The 19,286-nt window shown below is 40.4% G+C and overlaps 1 long non-coding RNA gene across 1 annotated transcript; it reads left to right on the top strand.

Moving 5' to 3' along the window:
• Positions 1 to 35: 35 nt before the first annotated feature.
• On the top strand, positions 36 to 7,048 carry LOC309363732. The gene is made up of 2 exons (XR_014165555.1): positions 36 to 937; positions 5,475 to 7,048. It is a non-coding gene; the product is annotated as an uncharacterized lncRNA (long non-coding RNA).
• Positions 7,049 to 19,286: the final 12,238 nt, after the last annotated feature.

The raw sequence follows: 19,286 nt of genomic DNA on the forward strand, positions 1-19,286 counted from the left end.
CCTCAGAGAACTGACACACAAAGCAAACACACCCAGATATTTTAACATCTGGAACTCTTGAGTAATTGTTTCCAAGACTTATTCTTTAGACAAGGTTTTGGCATAATCCTTTATGATTCACACAGATAGTGACCTGGAGGCCCTTGTGGTATTGTCCTCATTCTGCCAAGTCTGTTAAGGGGATACAGAGACAACTCGCGGCATTATGGAATTGAATTACACGGCCGTCGTTTTCGTAGGATCCAATGGATCGCTTGCTCTCGGGCTGCTTTCCCAACGTACTGTGAAAGCATGACTTTCCAAAACAAAAGCCATTCCCATCCTGCCGCCTTCACTGTTGGACGGGGAGGGAAGGCCTGAGCCAACACAGTAGTGTTTGTTTCGAGGCGAAACAGGATGTTAAAGCAGAGCTAAGCCAAATACTGTGTTCAGAAGAGAAGGTAGATATGCTTAAACTGTAGAAATTTCCCTGGCAAAATTCATTCTCAGATGGGCAAAGGCAGCTTATTTATTCAAGGAAGCAGATTTTGGACTCCAAAGCCACAGCTTTTATTATTATTGTTATTATCATGACCTCAGGGACATTGTTCGACTCCATTACCATCAAGCTTATCTGGAGACACTCTTTTCTCCCAGGAGATCTATTGAGGGGAAAGAATGCATCCAGGGGAATTGTTGCAAATATCGCCTGGGAGATTATCAAATAACCTTGCTGAATAACCTTCCTTTGGTACCTCAGAGCATTGGAGGCGGCTATGGAAATGTTCGCTGTGAAGGTGATTTGACGAAGAAACATCTACAAAGCCTGAGACTGAATACTTGGAGCCAGTTTTCCTATCCAGGCAAGTTTAGGAAGAAGGAGCTGCAAGCAATTCCTGGATATCTTTCTGAGAAGAAAACAAGGAAGCGTGTGGAGAATTTTCTTCCTCCTTTGCAGGTAACCTGTTCATTTCCACCTTAATGCCAAATGTTGTTGTTATTGTTATTATTATTATTATTATTATTATTACAGCTCTATCCTACCTTTCCTCCAAGGAGCTCAACGTACCATACATGGTTTTCTGTCTTCTGATTTTATCCTCACAATTCAGTGAGGTTTGCTAGGCTGAGGGGAAGTTCTGGCTGAAGGTCACCCACTGAGTGTCATAGCTGACTGGAGATTAGAACCCTGGTCTCCCAGGTCCTAGTCCAACACTCTAAGCACTACACTGAACAGGCTCTTATTCTATGTCCAGCAGAAATTGGCCACTTTGAGTCAGTCCACTGGTCTGTTGGTCTTAGTATATAGGTGCTCTGACTGACAAGGCATCAGGAAGTCATAGCTGCTAGTCTTACTACCCGAGACTCTTTTAAACTGAAAATTAAAATTAAACCCAGGACCTTCTGCATGCAACACATTTGTTCCTCCACTGAGCTATAGCCCCTCCCCTTACTCCCAACCATCAGCTCCCCCTTATCACAGCAGAAGGATTTGAGCCGATGCCCTCAAGGGCACATCACGCAAGCATGAGTCTGAAAACACCAAGCCACAATATCTTGCCATTTATTAAACATGCGGGAGGGAGAAACAGTTTTGGAACAAATGAGCACATCCATATTTCATCCCCAAAGATTCTTACGCTTTCAAAATTAGGATTTGTTTTAAAAACGTCCTCCAGATGATTCTCCTCCACCAAGAACATTGTAAAAATAAACTTTTTAGATATATAAATTGTTGCCACATTTCAGGGAAGCGGGTGACTCCGTTTCACACACACAGCCAGCCGGGTGTTTTGACCTTTTTTCATTTGAACAGCAGCAGCTCGCTCCCCCAAGCCCCCACCCCACAGCCCCGTGGATAGCAAAGCCCTTTGAAAAATATTAGGAGTGGTTTTTTTTAAAAAAAAAAAAAAGCAGTATGAAATATGGAATAGCGGAGGTCAAATGCAACTTAAGGGTTATTTTTATTAGACATTTGGAGCCCTCTGTACTGCAAAGAGGGTTACATTTATCTGAATAAAATAAAATAGAAATGAGCAGACGTCGTATTTGGTATGTGCAGCCCTTTGGATCTGCTCAAAGAATGTGTCTGGATTTCAACCCTTCTCAATTACTTCAAGTTTGCCTCATTCGCAGCAGGCGCTGGAAAGCTGCTCATTGATCCCCAGGGCCTGCCGTTTCAAAGCTGCTGATGAAGGGACAGCAGGTAGCTGCCTGGCTTTTGCCGTTTTCTAGGGGCGTCAGGAGGGCAGAGTCATCGCTGACTGCCTGATGAACAACCAGCCCCCCTGAGGCTGCTGAAGAGCAGCAAAGCAGACCAGGTTAATTAATGTAAGAGCAACAGGCACACTTTGCTAAGTCGCTTTGAGGAGCTTAGTTAGGCAGAAGGCAAGGAATGCATGTATTAAAACACCTACCTAGCTGATTGAATAGGTGCTTCCTTGCTTTGCTGCATGCAGTATAAAAGTATATGAAATATAAGTTATTTGGTTTAATAAAAAAAGCACATCAAGGTAGGCACCGTCTACGAAGCAGCTCTGTGACTTGTAAAGTTAATAATAATACTTAACATGTGTATAGTGCTTTCAAGTGTCCAAAGGGCTTCCCATGCATTATTTAACTGTAATCTTTACAATAACATACCCCGGGATGTCCCCCCCTAAAACGAGGCATCCCATTTTTTCCCATGAGAGCATGGAAGCCATTTTGGTTGCTGTGATATTCCATACCCTCCAACATTTCTCTAATGAAAATAGGGTCATTGCATTCCACAAAGCGAAATTAAAGCCATTTTTTTGCAATAAAGTAACAGTAGCATATGGCAATCAGTGATGCACTTAGATAAATAGGGCCACTCCTGCTAGACCCTGGAGCCCTGTGAAAATAAATAGTATTAAGCAGATGCCAAAGAAATATAATATGGAGTACATCCAGATCTGTACTGGGAGTTGCATAAACATGGTGCCACCACTGAGAAATCCCTGCCTTCTGAACCACTGCACTTTATTTCCAGATCTCAGTTTCACCACTACTCGTGCTTTTGAACTGGATTCATCCAAAGCTGCTGCCTCAGTTTAATGTTAAATGAACTGATTGACCAGGTTTGGAGCTGGGCTGACTAGATTGCCATAGAAGCTAACATCATAACAGTTCTGCGTGACTTTGCCAAAAATTGCATTTTGTACTATGCCAGTGTAATTCTAAAATGAAAATGCAGAGTTGGATTGAATTGGATTGGATACAGACTAGGTGGAATTCAGCATAGCACTATGGCAAGTTTTTTCCACTTGCCAGATGGAGCTCTCCCTCCCCCCTCCAGCACACTGTTCTGGGGGTTCTCTCATGCCCCCCTCCCCAAGGAAATTTCAGATCCCACATGGACTTTTGCACTAGCAGAAGTCCATGTGCAGAAGTCCACTAGAGAGACTCCTGCCCTAAGACTGCAATCCTATACCTGGGGAAATAGACACCTCACTGAAGTCAATGCAACTTATTCTGTGCTCTAAGTCAGTTGCTCATGAATCCCATTGACATCAGTGGGAAAAGTCAGCCATCACTTAAGCCCCATGGATTTCAATGAGAACTAGATGCAAGTAGACCCAACTCATAGCCTTAGGTCCTAACTTTCCTTCTGCAAATGGAATCAAATTCAAGGATGTAGCATGGGGGCTTCTGCCTCCCCTTTCCCCTAGCAGCCCATTGCAACCATCAAAAACCTGGTCCTGGGGGTTGGGCAATCCTTGGGAATGGTGTGGGGAGTTGGGAAAAATTATGCCCCCTCCTTTTCTGACCAGAGGATCAACTTATGAACCAGACCCAGATCACCCTAAAGGTAGCTATTACTACTGAAATGTTTAACAAAATGCCATTGAAGTCTCTGCAGTTAGGGAGACATGATGCTTTCATGGTTTTTTTTATTGTGAACAGTAAAAATAATTAAGCAATAATAAGCATCAAGATACCTAGTAAAAGAGAGAGAGAGAGAGAGAGGAAAAGTTTCTGGGGGGAAAGAAACAAATATTAATGTTTGCGGTCAATTCCCAACAAATGCCCTCTTCAAAGTGAACCAATTGCATTTTTAACTGAAATATATGACAGATAGCTGCGGCACTAATGTTTTTCACTGTTAATAAGGTCGATATGGAACAGAGCTCCTTTAGAATATATATGGCAAAATGGAAATGCATGCTTTGATGACTGCTATAAAGCAGGCCAAAGATATGTCATGTCCAATTAATGTCAATAAGGAACATCTGTATTTAGGCACCCAAGTTACTTAATGCAAACATTTCATAATTATATACTATAGCACACATGGAGCATTATGAGATGTGGTGTCCCAGTGTGAAAAATATTCACATTTTTCAGATCAGTCAGCAGTCTTGGTCTGGCTTTGGCTCAGCTTGCCGTCTCCCCATAAGAGTATTTCTTTATAATATTGAATTAAGTACAATCCACATTTTTTCTCTTATCTGTGAAATCTTGTGGTTGCAGCTTGACTGTTTTCATAAAATGAAAGGTCCATGTGCACTGAAAGTTGGGAAGGTTTTCCACCCCACCCCACCCCTTTCTTTTTAGTGAGACACATCTGTTTCTCTCCCCACCCCCCACCCTTACCCCAAGCTAGGAAGCAACGGCTGAAGCATGAAGAATGCAATCGGCAAGACTCAAAACTTGCACTGTTGTGGTTTGTTTTTTTACTCTATGGAACAATGTGATTGTACACAGAAGAACATTGTGTGCCCAGTCCAGTCCCTCCCCTGTATATGCCACTCTTGTGATTGTAGCTATTTGCGCACAAAAGGGTTGTAGGTGGCGAGAGGAGGTTGGTGGTAAAAATAGATCTGTGTGCATGATGGCAGCATCAATGCATGTATATAAGCTGTATATATATGAAGGGTCCATCAGAGATTTAACACAGCAGACAGAACTTTCATGCCATGGCAGGTGCAAAGATTTTCAGTGGAGCCAAATCACACGTTCTGCTACCATCAGGAGTAAAGTATAGAACAATCAAGGGTGTACATGCATGTGTGAACTAGTTCTCAAAGGTATCCTGTCCTATCCATCGTCATTTGCTCTATTCTTATTGCTCAGGCTGTTAGCGCTAATGTAATCAAAATGGTGCCATGATGTAGCCATCATGGCACGATAATGTAGTCAAAACGGCACCTTAAGAAATATCAGCAGGCTTGGGGAAAACCTAATTTTTGCCCAGACATGACACATGAGGTGGGGTACTGCTGAGGCACCACTCCTCCAGCTGTGGTGGTGCTGCTACTTGCTCAGACCAGGATGGGGTAGGCAGGGCTGCGGTGAGGGAAGGCTCTGGATTTGCTGCAGAAATAATAATTTAAAAACCCCTCAATGGCGGGGGGACCTCCAAGACATCCCAAAGGATTCTAACCACACTTGGTGCCCATGGAATGCTGACTGTAGGGCTGAGAGTGATTGGAATCCTGAACAACACTTGAAGCTGCAACATTTTGTTGCAGGTGCCACATATTCTGTTCTGTACCAGACATCTAGAAGAAAATAAGATGGGACATAATAAGAGCAAATGAAACCACAAGTTACAAACAGTTTGGTGAGACAAGGATACAACCAACAAGAGATTTTTCGATGTGGAGAGAGGAATGCCATTCCTTTTGCAATGGAATCAACATAAACATAAATGAAGCTGTAACTATGGATGTACTAATCCTGGTATGATTAATTGTCTATATTTTAAGCATGATATAATTAATTGTAAATCTTTGAATTTACATGTGTGTGGGATGTGAAAACTGACATCAAAGAAATAAATAAATAAATAGAGAATAGCCTTGCGCTGCACAATTAAGAACCCTCCTATCTCACTCCTTGGCTGCGTTTAACTTAAGACGAGTGATTGTTCTCTACAGGAGAACACTTAGCTAGAAGAACATAAGGTTAGTCTTCTTTAGGAGGACTTCGTTTCAATCCCTATTTGGGCTGCATGTGAAGAAAGACCAAACATTAATAATGTTCACCTCCTTTCAAATGGTTGGCACCGCTTGGGAGGAGACAATCGGCCCCAATATGCGTGGCACATTTCTCCCACCGCCGCTTTTGCCAGCAGCCAGTTTGAGGAGGCACTCTGCAGCAACATGCAGATTGGAAAGCTCCCCATCTTTTGAAGGTTGTCAAGAGAAGGGGTGTATTGCACTGTAGCAAGCCGCTTTGAAGGGGGCATTCACAATTTGATGCACAACATGACCCCTCCCTTAACAAGCACTGTGGCAATATGTGCTGGCAGCCAGAGGCGGCAGGGGGAACAGATTGCAATCTCACAGTGAAAGGTGTTGGACTCTCCCCACCAAAGGGAGCACTATTCTTTTTTTGGGGGGGGGCAACATAACCCTACCCTTATTTGCTTTGAACAACAGCCCTTTTTAAAAAAAAGAATTCTCTGTTCAATGACAAATCCTTGAGGGGCAGAGGTTTACTTTAATTACTAACCTTCCTTTTGTCTGGGATCTCACTTGTTTGATGACTTTGAGGTGTGTTTGTCAAATGTTTAATGAACTTCTTGTGGGGCGCAATCACCCTCCACTTATCTATGATGGTTGATTCAGTGCTTTGAAGTAATATCCAAGAGATCCTGTTGGAATTTGTCTTATATAGGAAATGGGTTTTGACACCTACATTGTTAACTGCATTTTAGCTCCTGAGAAATTTTATTCTATTTCCCACCTAGCCATTGGAACCGGGTCAGAATTGGCACATGAAGCCATACATTTTAAGGTCATCTACCATTCCCAAGCATCAAAGACTATGGTGAGGAATAGCTAAATGAAGCTGGAGGAGGAAGTTCTTGTCTTTTGGCGGTCTCTGCTGAGGCAGACATTTGGTTTCAAGATGTTGACTTGGGGATTCACAGGTCAGAGATGATTTTTGGTATGGATCTTAAAGCTACCCGTAACTTTTTCTAACAGATAACTGTTGAAATAATGAATTGATCTGCACATTTTTAGTTGTTCTCCATTCTGAAATGCCATGTAAATATGTGTGTGGATTTCAAAAATTAAGAAATGTTTTTTCTCTGAAATACTGCATGCTAGAAGAGTGCTCTTTAAATGGATGTTAGTTTGCCCCACATCTCCAAGTTTTCATGTACACCATCCAGATGTGCTTTATTTCAGGTCTGGCTTCTTCCTTGGTTAAATGGAAAGTGATAGCAACTCCACTGGAAGTTGAAAGCAATTGTGAGAAACTCTTCATACTAGTTTTGGAGTTGACTTTGTAACCCATCACATCCACTTGCTGAATCTGAACAGGAGGGTATACATTGTCAATATTGCAATCTGAATCTGAACAGGAGGGTATACATTGCCAATATTGCCAGTTTATTACAGACCTTGCCCATTTACACTTGTCCAGTGCCAAATTTATGTATAAGCTAAACAAGCTATAGCTTAGGACCCCACTCTCTTGGGGACCCCAAAAAATTTAAAGGAAAAAAACCTGAATGTATATTTCCAAAATATAAGATAAAACACAAATTACTTGGATAAAATACATATTTTGTTATGTGCAAATGGCTTTAGATACCTATTAGGTCCATAAATTACCATATAGCAAAAATTCAACATGAAAAACAGCGACAATTTGTTGTTGACAAAGGACAGCTGGACGTATAAAGGGCCTCATTACCTTCAGTAGCTTAGGGCCTCATCAAACCTAAATCTTGCCCTGCACTTGACAACATCATCTGAACACAGAAATGCTGTGAATGAGGCCCATCACATGGATCTCTCCCAACTAGTTGTCACTTGTGCAGAAAGAAACTTTGGAACATTAGCTGTTTAGATCAAGAGCTTTCAAGCTACAGCAGAAAAGATACGGCAAGCAAAACAAAGCACATTTAAACTTTGAAAATGCTTCTGGAGTCCTGAGTTGTTGAAGAGGGAGGGAAGAAGGGAAGAAAACCACAGGCAATTTATCTCTCTAATTATATTTATATCCAGAAAGAATAAAGTATCAACTCAAGATCAGAGAAAAATCAGATAATTATGCATTTTTACTTTTATAATGAAGTATCACACTTTAACAGCCTTTTTGGCTTCAACATCATCTCTAAATAGAAGAGGCAGTAATTTTAATTGTTAATTTTGTATCAGCTGTATTTCCTTGTTTGCTGAGCAGAAATCCTGGTGGAACGCAATGAATGAACCACATGTACATTGCCTTGGCTTCCTTGAAAGAGAACTATAAGTGTGTACACACACACATAACAACAACAACAACAACAACAACAACAACACCAACAGTGTGATTATGGCTGTTTCATTCTGAAACGGTCGGTAGGAAGCATGAGGTCAGACAGCTGAGCTGAGTAGCCAGTTGAAGTTTTGTGCACACTTTCTTGAAAATAAGCTCCATTGAATTCAACAGGATTTCCTTATGAGTAAACAAACACAGGGTTGCATTGCATATCAGTCAAATAAATTAAATGTCTTATTGCCAATAAACAAGGGAGAAGAAAAGGATGAGAAGGATAGTTGTTCTTAAAGAGGCAAAACTGGAATCCAGACTTTGAACAATTTCATAAAATTTATGTGTATGTGTTAAATTTGTACCCCACATATCCATCAAACGTTGTCCAAGGTCCACTGCAAAATAAGAACCAAAGCTTAAAAACAAGGCAGGCAGAACAAATAAATAAAACCAACAAATGCAACAACCATTTAAGTGACAGCAACATAGTTACAATAGCTAAAAGAAGACCAAAGTTCTGTCTAAATAAAAAAATAAATTTGCTTTCTGGCAGAAGATCGTTGGAAATATGGAAAGCCAGACCTCTCTCAGAAAAGAGTTCCAGAGACCTAGGTCAGTCACTGAGCAGGACCTTACTTAAGTACTTACTAAATGTGATAGTGAGACAGAAAGAAGGGTCTCGATCATGACCATTTTTTATTAAAACAGGACCTCTGTTTCTATAGCAAAGAAAGTCAATATTGGGCTAGAATAGATACTCTAATAATCTGACTTGTTATCAAACTGATTCATATACAGTGGTACCTCGGGTTACAAACGCTTCAGGTTACAGACTCCGCTAACCCAGAAATAGTGCTTCAGGTTAAGAACTTTGCTTCAGGATGAGAAATTGTGCAGCAGGGACACAGCAGCAGCAGGCCCCATTAGCTAAAGTGGTGCTTCAGGTTAAGAACAGTTTCAGGTTAAGTACGGACCTCAGGAACAAATTAAGTACTTAACCCGAGGTACCACTGTAGTCTAAAATCTCAGTGGAGGAATCTTGTGTCTGAGGCAGGCTTAGAGTAGCGCCACCAGTTTGCCTGCATTGGGTGCGCAGGTGAGGAAGGCACCTTCTAAAAACCGAATAAGCACTTGCCCACTTATTATACCCTGTTGTTCTTCCATCATGGAGCCCAGGGCAACATCCATGGGGTTTCTGAGGCTGTCTTCCATCTAGCACCAACTAGGCCCAGACCTGCTTAGCTTCAGCAGGGTGGCTGAATCATGTCATATGTCCTCAGACCAAGCTTACCCCAAACAATGTAATAGTGAATGTGGAAGAGAAAGAGAAGAGAAGAGAAGAGAAGAGAAGAGAAGAGAAGAGAAGAGAAGAGAAGAGAAGAGAAGAGAAAGAGAAGAAGCCCTCAGAATGTCTGTGCATTTGAGTCATGAGCAAGGGGAAAATGCATAAGTAATACCTAATAAATCTGCTCTCGAGTCTTATTAACGACTAATGGGTTTTCTGTCTCTTCTACAACCACCTCCCATGAAATGCTTTGAACATGAAAAACTACAGAATTTGTTTGATTCCCACCCACCCACTGTTCCTTCCACCACTCCAATAAAACTCTGGAAATTAAACTTCAGTGTATGTGTAAGTTCTAATTATAACATGACAGAAGAACATTGCACATTAAGCCTGGCTTGCTTCCAGGGAATAGAGTTGTATTTTTCAAACGATAAAAAGTCCCTTATTGTACAGTCATTTCCACCCCCACCCGACATGTTTGAGTGCCAGCATGATTTCATAAATATTGCAAGCGGGGGATTTCTACGAGGAAATGGTAGATAAGTAGATCTGGGCTGATGTCAAGAAAAGTTGTGTTGTCAACAGACACATTTTGAAAAATGCAGCTACTGATAAAGATCATTAATACACCAACCCTGCGCACACTTACATGGGAACAAGTCATATTGAACTTAATGGGAATTAACTTCGAGTAGACATAGAAAGGCAGTAGAGGTTACTGGTTACTTCAAACCATAAAGGGAGTTATTAAACAAACAAACAAAAACAGCAACCGTTCTCTTGATATATAAAATTAGTACATTGAAATAATCCCAGCTGATACAAGGAAAAAAGGTTGCATGATATAATAATACTGAAAAATAAATGAAATGAATTAAACCCAACCAACTTTGGGTTGGGTTTAACCCAAATATTTTCAGATTAGAATGCACTTGACACACCTGACTGCCTTGGGTAAAATTTAATGTTCAGTTGAGAGAATAGTTCTGAGGAAAATATTGTTAAATAATAATAAACATATTCTTTCTAAAACCTACACATTGCTTTTAGAACATGGCTCCAAAATGGAGCAAGTAAACTGTAAAAGGGTTTGATGGGCTCAAGGCATAGTAGATAACATTCCCATGCCAGCTGGGAGAGTTTGTGCAACAATGGATTGCATCCAACTTTGTTTTACTCAAAGTAGACCCACTGGAATGAATAAGCCTTAATTAATAATGTTTATTAAGGTCAATAGGTCTAATCTGAGTAGGACTAGCATTGGCTACAACCTAATGTACACAACATTTCTTTGAATATGATTGTTATACTACATTTTCCCCTTCTCATATATTGTGGGATTGTCCACGTTTTGGGGGAGAAATTAGAAGAGTATTAGTGAAGATCTTGAGGTCTTATATTCATTCCACTACAGCTACTATTCTTCTTTCTGACATATAAATGATAAAAGCCAACAAAATGACAGAATGTCTTTATAGGAAGCAATTGACTGGTTCAGATCAATACTGGTGTCGTAAAAGCACCTTTTTGAGGCACACGATGCTGGCATGTTCCGTGGTGTCATCTTTCAGGCAATAAATTATTGTTCATATTAACTTGGTTTAGACAAATCCTTGATATGTGCTGATGTTCATGCACTCTTAAATTATATTCCTGTGGTGTGGGGACTAATCGATGGACAGCAAAAATGGTCTTTGCGAGCTCTTGTGATGGGTAAGAGACCTCTATTACAAGGTTGGAAGGACAAACACCCACCAACTACTACTCTGGTTTGACGATGTCATTGTCATTTCTGTTTATAGTAGTCAATCTCAAATGGAGACCTATTTGGATATATAGTCTGCATAAATTAATCTATATATATTTAAATTAGGACTGATGAAATATTTTTATTTCCCATGTCTCCTGGCAAAAGTTTTTCCCTTTCTTTTTTGTTATATTTACAAATATTTCTTTTTAAGAATTTAACATCCTGTATGGTCACAGATGCTAGGGTTCTTCATGTAAAATACTGGAGGCTTCCATAATACCACCTGGAAGGGAATGACTAGGAAAAAATGTGGAATCATGGCGCACTTGTAGCAAAATCGGTAAAACATATATGAAAAGATGGGAGGAAGAGAAAAAATGGAATATGTTTTGAAGGTACTGGACAACTTTGATTACCTTCTGAGAGATCGTTTCCTTGCAAATGTATGATTTTTTTTGTCAATGCTGTAATCAATCGTATCTTACTTTTTTGTACTGATTATTATTTTTAACAAATCTTAATTGTTTCGATCTATTTTGTACAATCACTGTTGCGGGTTTCTTCTTCCTTTTAATCTTTTCTTTTAACCCAGCCACAGCTCCTTATTTTTAATAGATGATAGATAGATAGATAGATAGATAGATAGATAGATCGATTGATTGATCGATAGACAGACAGACATTGGAGATGTGTTTTCTCCCCCCCCCCCCCAGTTTTCTATGTTGATAAAGTGTTTTGTAATGCGGGGAAACATTTTAAAAATGACCTTTCTCAACTTCAGATTGAAACGGTCAAATCCCAGAAGGAGCCTTTGACATGATTTTGCTGAACATGTAGAACAGAAAACACTGTATGTAGTGGAACAGAAAACAAAGATGCTTGTGGAAAGAGAAAGGAGGGGAACAAAGAGAGAACGAGACAGAATCTTCTGCCAAGACAAGGGAGACAATGCATGCAGTGCTATCATCAAGAGTCAGCAGGATGGGGCCTCTGTTGAGGGCCCCACCTCAAAAAGGGCCCCAATGGCAAGACTCCCCTGCCGCTGTTGGATCATAAAGGGTTTGAAGCGATAAAAATAATTTTGGAGGTGGGGGCGAACGGTACAGGAATAAAAACTTCTGGGACTTCCTCGCTACATGGAGTTGGAGAACCCCAGATACCGAACCCCTACTAGGAGAGGCTTCTCAGCAGAAGAACAATAGTTGTTGTTCTATGTCCTTGTGAGACTGATTTAATGACACATACTAGCTCCTAAGGGGGTGTTGCTAATCAGAATTAATTAAAATGTCCTGGGGAAATTCTTACAAGCATGAAAGCTGGAACTGGGGAAAAAATAAAGGGATCTTCCAAATGTGTCAAAGCTTTCCCATCAACATGTGAGCTGCTGACATATTAATTCACTTCTACAAGCACCCGTTTTAAGATTTCTTGCCAGTACTGTTGCTTTTTTAAAAAGTCAAAACACCAGATGCTTTTAAACGTATCTCTCTGGAGATCTACCCTCCCTTCAGATTCATTCATCAGATTCTATAAAAAGGAGACAAATGCTTGTTTTATGTTTCCAAGATGACACAACATCAAAGGACTTGCATATTAAAAACCTTAATTACAGATGATTGGTTGATTTTTTATATATTATATAAAAAAAATCCCTTCTGAATTTGATTAAACAGGAATTGCTACTATATTCCTTGGGATACAGTCTGTAGCAATCAGTGCAGCCCTGAATATCAAATTATTACTTTTGGCATTCAAGGCTAACACTTTTCTCACTTATATAATTACAATGTACAACTTCAAATTGCTAGTTTCAAGACCAGTAGCCCCATAACTGCTCTGAAATTATGCCTCACGTCAATAACTTTAGCACCAACTCTTGCTTTTATTTCAGCAGTTGTAGTGGTTTCAACATACATTTTGGAATAATAATAATAATAATAATAATAATAATAATAATAATAATAATAATACCTTTATGGAGGATACAGCTATCATTGGCTGCTAGTGAGGATGGCTATAGGGTCAGAAGCACTCCCAGGCATCCTACTTCTGAGCACAAGTTGCTGGAGAACAGGGCTATTGGGCTCATGTCCTGTTTGTGGGTTTCCTGAAGGTATATGGTTAACCACTGTGGGAAGAAGAATGATGACCCAGATAGACCTTTGGTGCCTTTCAGCAGGGTTCTTCTTATGTTCTCATGTTTTTAATACTACGCTCCATAGATTGCAACCTACTTGGCATTCTGCGGAATCAATGGAGCTATCCTCAAGGATATGAATAGATAGGCATTGGCTTGGACCTAGATGCTGTACTGGTTGGTCAATCAAAACCCTATATCGTATGGAAACAAGTAGGGTGAACAGGATCATACAATCTTAGATATAGCTTATGTTGTCCTTCAAGGAGAACTTTACTGGCTTATCAAGAACACCTGATCCACCTACTGGGGAAAGAGAACATGAAAGAGAACAACTGCGGTGTAGTTATTGGTGTCCATTTCCTAGTTGTGGCATAGATAAAAGAGGGGAAAGAAAATAAGATTTAACAGAAAAAGAAAAGGGAAGGAAGGCAGGAAACAACAGAAAGGGGGGAAGTCAGGACAATGAAAGAACAAGAAAAAAGAGGCGACTTGGGGGAACGAAGGAGGACTAGGGGGATGCCCCCAATTATTTGGGGGACTAAATTATCTTTCTTCCTTCACCTATAGTGGGGTACTGAAGACTCCCTTTCCCCACAAAGCCCTTCCAACCTCAAAACAAATATCAACATGTTCAGCATACTGTGAGAGGACTATGGCACAGCTGTGTAATCTTTTGTTTGTTTTGTAGTGGCGTGTAATGGCTGCATACCTACACAAACTGTTTAATTGGCGTTCAATATGAGTCAATAAAGGCCTTTGACTAGTCAGGTAGTCTCATAATGTACTATTAGTATGTGTTATGAATATTTGAAAGGAACCAGTGCTCAACTTCAGTTTCTATTTATTTTTATCTTTCCTCATGCATTTCTTGTTCTTTTTGTTGGATTATTTGATTGTTTGATTATTTGATTGTTGTTAGCCACCCTGAGCCCGGCTTCAGCTGGGGAGGGCGGGATATAAATAAAATTTATTTATTTATTTATTATTATTATTATTATTATTATTATTATTATTACTACTACTACTACTACTATTCCGATTCTTTTTAAGGAACTACCTAACTCCTTCTTATATCCCATGTGTCCAACTGCATAAAAACTTCTCACACTACACAGTCTTTTGACACTGTGTAAAATGTGTACACTGTGCATGTTACAATAAATTTTAATGAGGGATCTCCTGCAGTGGTCTTTCATATCACCTGCTACCTAATGCTTTAATTGGAGAGGCAAGGGATGGAACATGCCATCTTCTGCAATCCAGAGCATGTGGTCTACCACTGAGTTATGGCTTCTTCTCAACCTTTCTCTTTGTTGGAGGAATCCAGACTATAAGTAGGGTTCTGTTGGCCAGAGTGGTTGTCCTGTGCTGCTCTTATGCAACACCACAGACTGTCATTATGGTCTTGTACACATTATAATAGAATGAGTTGTGCATCTCATTCTGGGCTATCGGCACACAAGTATGAAACATGTCACTGTATCATATGAATGAAGAAACGTTTTGAGGCTCGGAAAAATCCACCTAATTCTTCCCATCTTGATTTTGGCTGAAACCATAGGCAGAAAAGCCATCCTATTAAATGTCAAGATCTTCTTGTGATGTTTCCAACCATAGATGGAACAAGAAAATTGTTGACTATTCCACAAAAGAGTCTGTTCTCAGCCTGATAAATGTTTGGTAAAGCATTTCAAATAGGAAAAAAGAACCTTTTGATGTTGATCCATTACAGCCTCATATCAAATGTTAAAGCTGTCCTGGAGCTTCACTCTGTTTCCTGATTCTTCCTTCTGAACCTTAGTAGCAGAAGTAGCCCAGCCAGAAAACAATTATGAAAAATAACTTGCTTTGAACTTGCCAGTGATGAGGTCTGACTAATTTTAACCACATATGATGATAATTATTACCTAGAGCATTTAGCACTGAACTCAGAAATTACTGATGTTTATACAATGAAGACAAGTTCAGAGTACCAATTTGATTTGGAGGCTTAACATGAAAGTGTAATTAGTAGCTAGCTGTTCAATACATGATTTCTGCTCCCTTTCAATCCTGAACAATGTTTGGGAGGATAATTAATCTGCAGGATCCAGTCCTCGGATACAGCAGCAGTTTGGGGTTCAGTGCTTTGCTACAATGTATGTAGGATGGATGATGATTGTGCAAGAAATCAGATGACTCTGGTAACTTAGAGCACAATCTAATGCATGTTTACTTTGCATTTTAGGTGCTGGAATGCAATTTCATCTTTGAGCCACTTGGAATAAGACTGCTCATTCCTCCAACACCACCACTGACAGTGGCAAAGGCAGAGGAGGAGGAAGGAGCAGCCTGAAAGGGATCCTCACTCAAGTATAAGCCAAGGGGGGCTTTTTCAGCATAAAAAATGTGCAGAAAAAGTCGGCTTATACATGAGTATATACGGTATGTGACTATTGCTTCCATACAACTGAATAGCAGACTGTGTTTAAATTGAACAGAGGTGGCCCACATGGCACCTTCCACTTGTTGCTGGACTATAATTCCCATCAGCCACCATAGCCAGTGGTGAAGGATGATAGAAGTTGTAGACTTCTAGCAGCAATTGGAGGGCACCATGCTGGCAGCTCCTGAAATTACCTTTAAAACTCTCATTCAGAGGCCCTTCAGTTATCTAAGCAAGCATTCTGCTTTGGAGGAACCTCTAGAACATGGGTAGGCAAACTAAGCCCATTCACCTTCTAAATTTGGCCCGCGAATTGTCCGGGAATCAGAGTGTTTTTACATGAGTAGAATGTGTGCTTTTATTTAAAATGCATCTCTGGGTTATTTGTGGGGCATAGGAATTCATTCTTTTTTTCTTTTTCAAAATATAGTCCTGCCCCCTCACTTAGTGCGATGGCTTGAGAATACTCTTCGCAAGAAGTGCTTCTGCTCACTCAGAGATACATAGATACAGCCTTTATTTTACATATGTACAAGCAGCACACATAATTACACGTCCGAATCCTGTGATTCAGATTCCTGGAGTGATTTACGTCCACCCCTTTTCCAGCAGAAGAGGCGTGGCATTCTCAACTGATGTTTCTGCCCCCTCTGCTTTAACCTTCTCCGTTCCTGAGCAGATGGAACTGACACTGCATCGCTTTCCGTGCCAGAACTTCCTGTGCGGGCTTGAGGCTCTGCTCCACCATCTGAGAGCAGTGGCGTAGCGTGGGGGGTGCAGGGGGGGCCGGCCGCACCGGGCGCAACATCTGGGGGTTAGGGTTAGGGGGCGCAAATCCACGGGTTAGGGGGTGCAAATTACTTGCCTTACCCCGGGTGCTGACAACCCACGCTACGCCACTCACTGTCTGAGAGCCTTTCCTCCTCCTGGCTTTCCCCCCTTTCCTGCACTGGCTCTTCCTGCCCCCCTTCGTCTGCTCGTCTCTCCTCCTCCCCTTCGTACTCCGTCAATACCATGACACTTAGTCTGAGGGACAGTGGACCGGCCCCCTGCTGAAAAAGTTTGCTGACTCCTGCTCTAGAATAATAACAGCATCCTATGACATATATTGAAATGCATTCATGCACCATTTTCCCACATCTTGCTTGGAAATCCCTCCCAAGTCATGCTCCAAATGTATAAGAACATTCTGACCATAAATTAAGCAGTATTTATTACATTTTGTAATATTATTTTTTTAACTATACACAACATAGCTGCAATGTGACAGGTAGATGTAAATAAATAGACTTTCTTGCCTGCTCCAAGTTGTTTTATGTATTTATCACATTTTCAACACACCAAGGAGGTCCAGGAGACAAATAGCGTACCCCCCTATGTGGCTGAGAGAGTGACCAGCACACTGAGCTTCATTGCTGAATAGCCAGGTTTGAACCCGAGTCTTCCTTATCCAGTAGTGGTGCATGTCCAGAGCTGCCCTCCTGACATTGGTGTCACTGTTTCTTACCTGGGTGGGGATGGGGCAGGATGGGTGGGAGGGAGGGAGATCAGGCCTATAGGTGTGCACTGATGGGACCAATCCTATTCTCCTATTGGTGCACCAAATGGTCCTCCTCCTACCCCAGCAACCTGAATGGGAACATTGACTCGTTATTGCAGATCTGGTACAACCCTGCTTTGTTTATCAAAGTAGAAAATGACAAACAAGAGGTGTAATTACCATATTTTTCCGTCTATAACATGCCCACATGTATTTTGGGGGGCTCAAAATTTAGAAAATGGGGGGGAGATTGCCTCTGTGTATAAGACTAACCCCCCCCCCCGTTGAAATTATTTTTTAGTAAAAAAAAACAACCCTGGTCTTATTCACGAAAAGTACGGTAAATTAAAACAAACAAAACAAAATGTCAGTGTGTGGCTATAGATGTGAAAGTAAGCACTTCGTGCAGTGTAGCAGATGCAATAAAATGCTCTCCAGGCAATCACCAGTGTTGTTTTGGAGTTTTCGTTGGGCTCAATATTTAATTTGGGGGATGCTTACTTTTTGCTGTGCTCAGTATTAATTTTTTGTATCTTTATAGTTGTGCCTTAATATGGGGATTGTTGAAATATTTTCCTTGAAAACATTTACGAATAGCTTAGACAAGGAATCAGAAGTTCTTTATTTTGCTTTCTTCTTTTTCTCCCATTATTCCGTCTCTTTTTCTTCTTCTTTCTCTTTTTCTCTCTTTCTCCTCTTTTCTCTATTTTCCTTTTTTTATTTTCTGTTGTGGTTTGTGCTTTTATCTAGATTGACCTTTTAGTTTTGACCAAAAAAAGGTATTTGATAATAATGTCTGTTTTCCTTTTTCTAAATGCCAGAATATATATATTTATTTAAAAGAGATGCTTTCTTATTTTTATTGCTTATGATCACTTAAATTTTGTTGCATTTTTGTAATCTTTTCATGTCGCAAGCCACCTTGAATGTAGTGGAAAGGCAGCATAAAAATAAATGATGATACAAACAAATGGTGACAAAATGGTGTAAAAATTGTCTGGAGCTTCCTTGCTCCTTGAGACTCTCACGTGATGTGTCACTCATTCAGCCATCACTATCTTCCATACATTGCCATACCACACATCCAGGTCTGAAGTCTTCCACTTTTGCACAATGGCCAGCTGTGCTGCAGTGATCAAGTACACCTGCAGGCCTTTAGATTTAACGCTTACACTATTACATTGAAACAGGAGCAGTTGAGGAGTACAGTCCACCCAACATGTCAAAATTGTTGACATTTCCCTTGTCACTTTAGACCTGTGTCCCCTTACTCTCACAATTTAGCCAGCAGTTCTGGAATCTTCCTGCAACCATGTGAGACAGCTGTACTGTGATTCTGAACTACTAATGTATAGTTTTTCCAGAGGTATGCTGAAGTTAACTTCTGTGGCATGGAATCCCAGATTTCACCCCACTTATGTTCACCTAAAACGATCCCCCACTGCATTCAAAAACATCCAGTGTCCCCGCAAAACATTGATTAGCTTGCCGTATACATTGCACACCATATCCCCATGGTTGCGTTCAAAATTTGGGATTAATTGTTCCCAAACTGTCAAAGGATGAGTGGTTTGATCCTGAGGGTTGTTAAAGCGCATTACATGAAACAATTGCTGTTCTTGCAACCATACTCCAGTTCTTGCAATACCCTTAGCTTTTATGACAGTTTACATATAAACATTTCATAAATATTTGTGCATATTAACACAGAGACCAAACAGTTCCATTAACCAGAACATCTTTGAAATTTATAAATTATCATTGCTATTATACAGTGGAATGTTAACTATGATTGGAAGCTCCCCATAAAAAAATTGTTCTTATTTTACAAAAGACATTTTACAGAAGACATTTTCACACTCTTGATGAAGGCCAGCTAGTTGTTTATCACTGTCAAACCATTGATAATGATCTAAACACTGAAAA

Source organism: Podarcis melisellensis (genome assembly GCF_964234715.1).
Source record: "Podarcis melisellensis genome assembly, chromosome: 2".
In the NCBI taxonomy this organism is placed as follows: Eukaryota; Metazoa; Chordata; class Lepidosauria; order Squamata; family Lacertidae; genus Podarcis; species Podarcis melisellensis.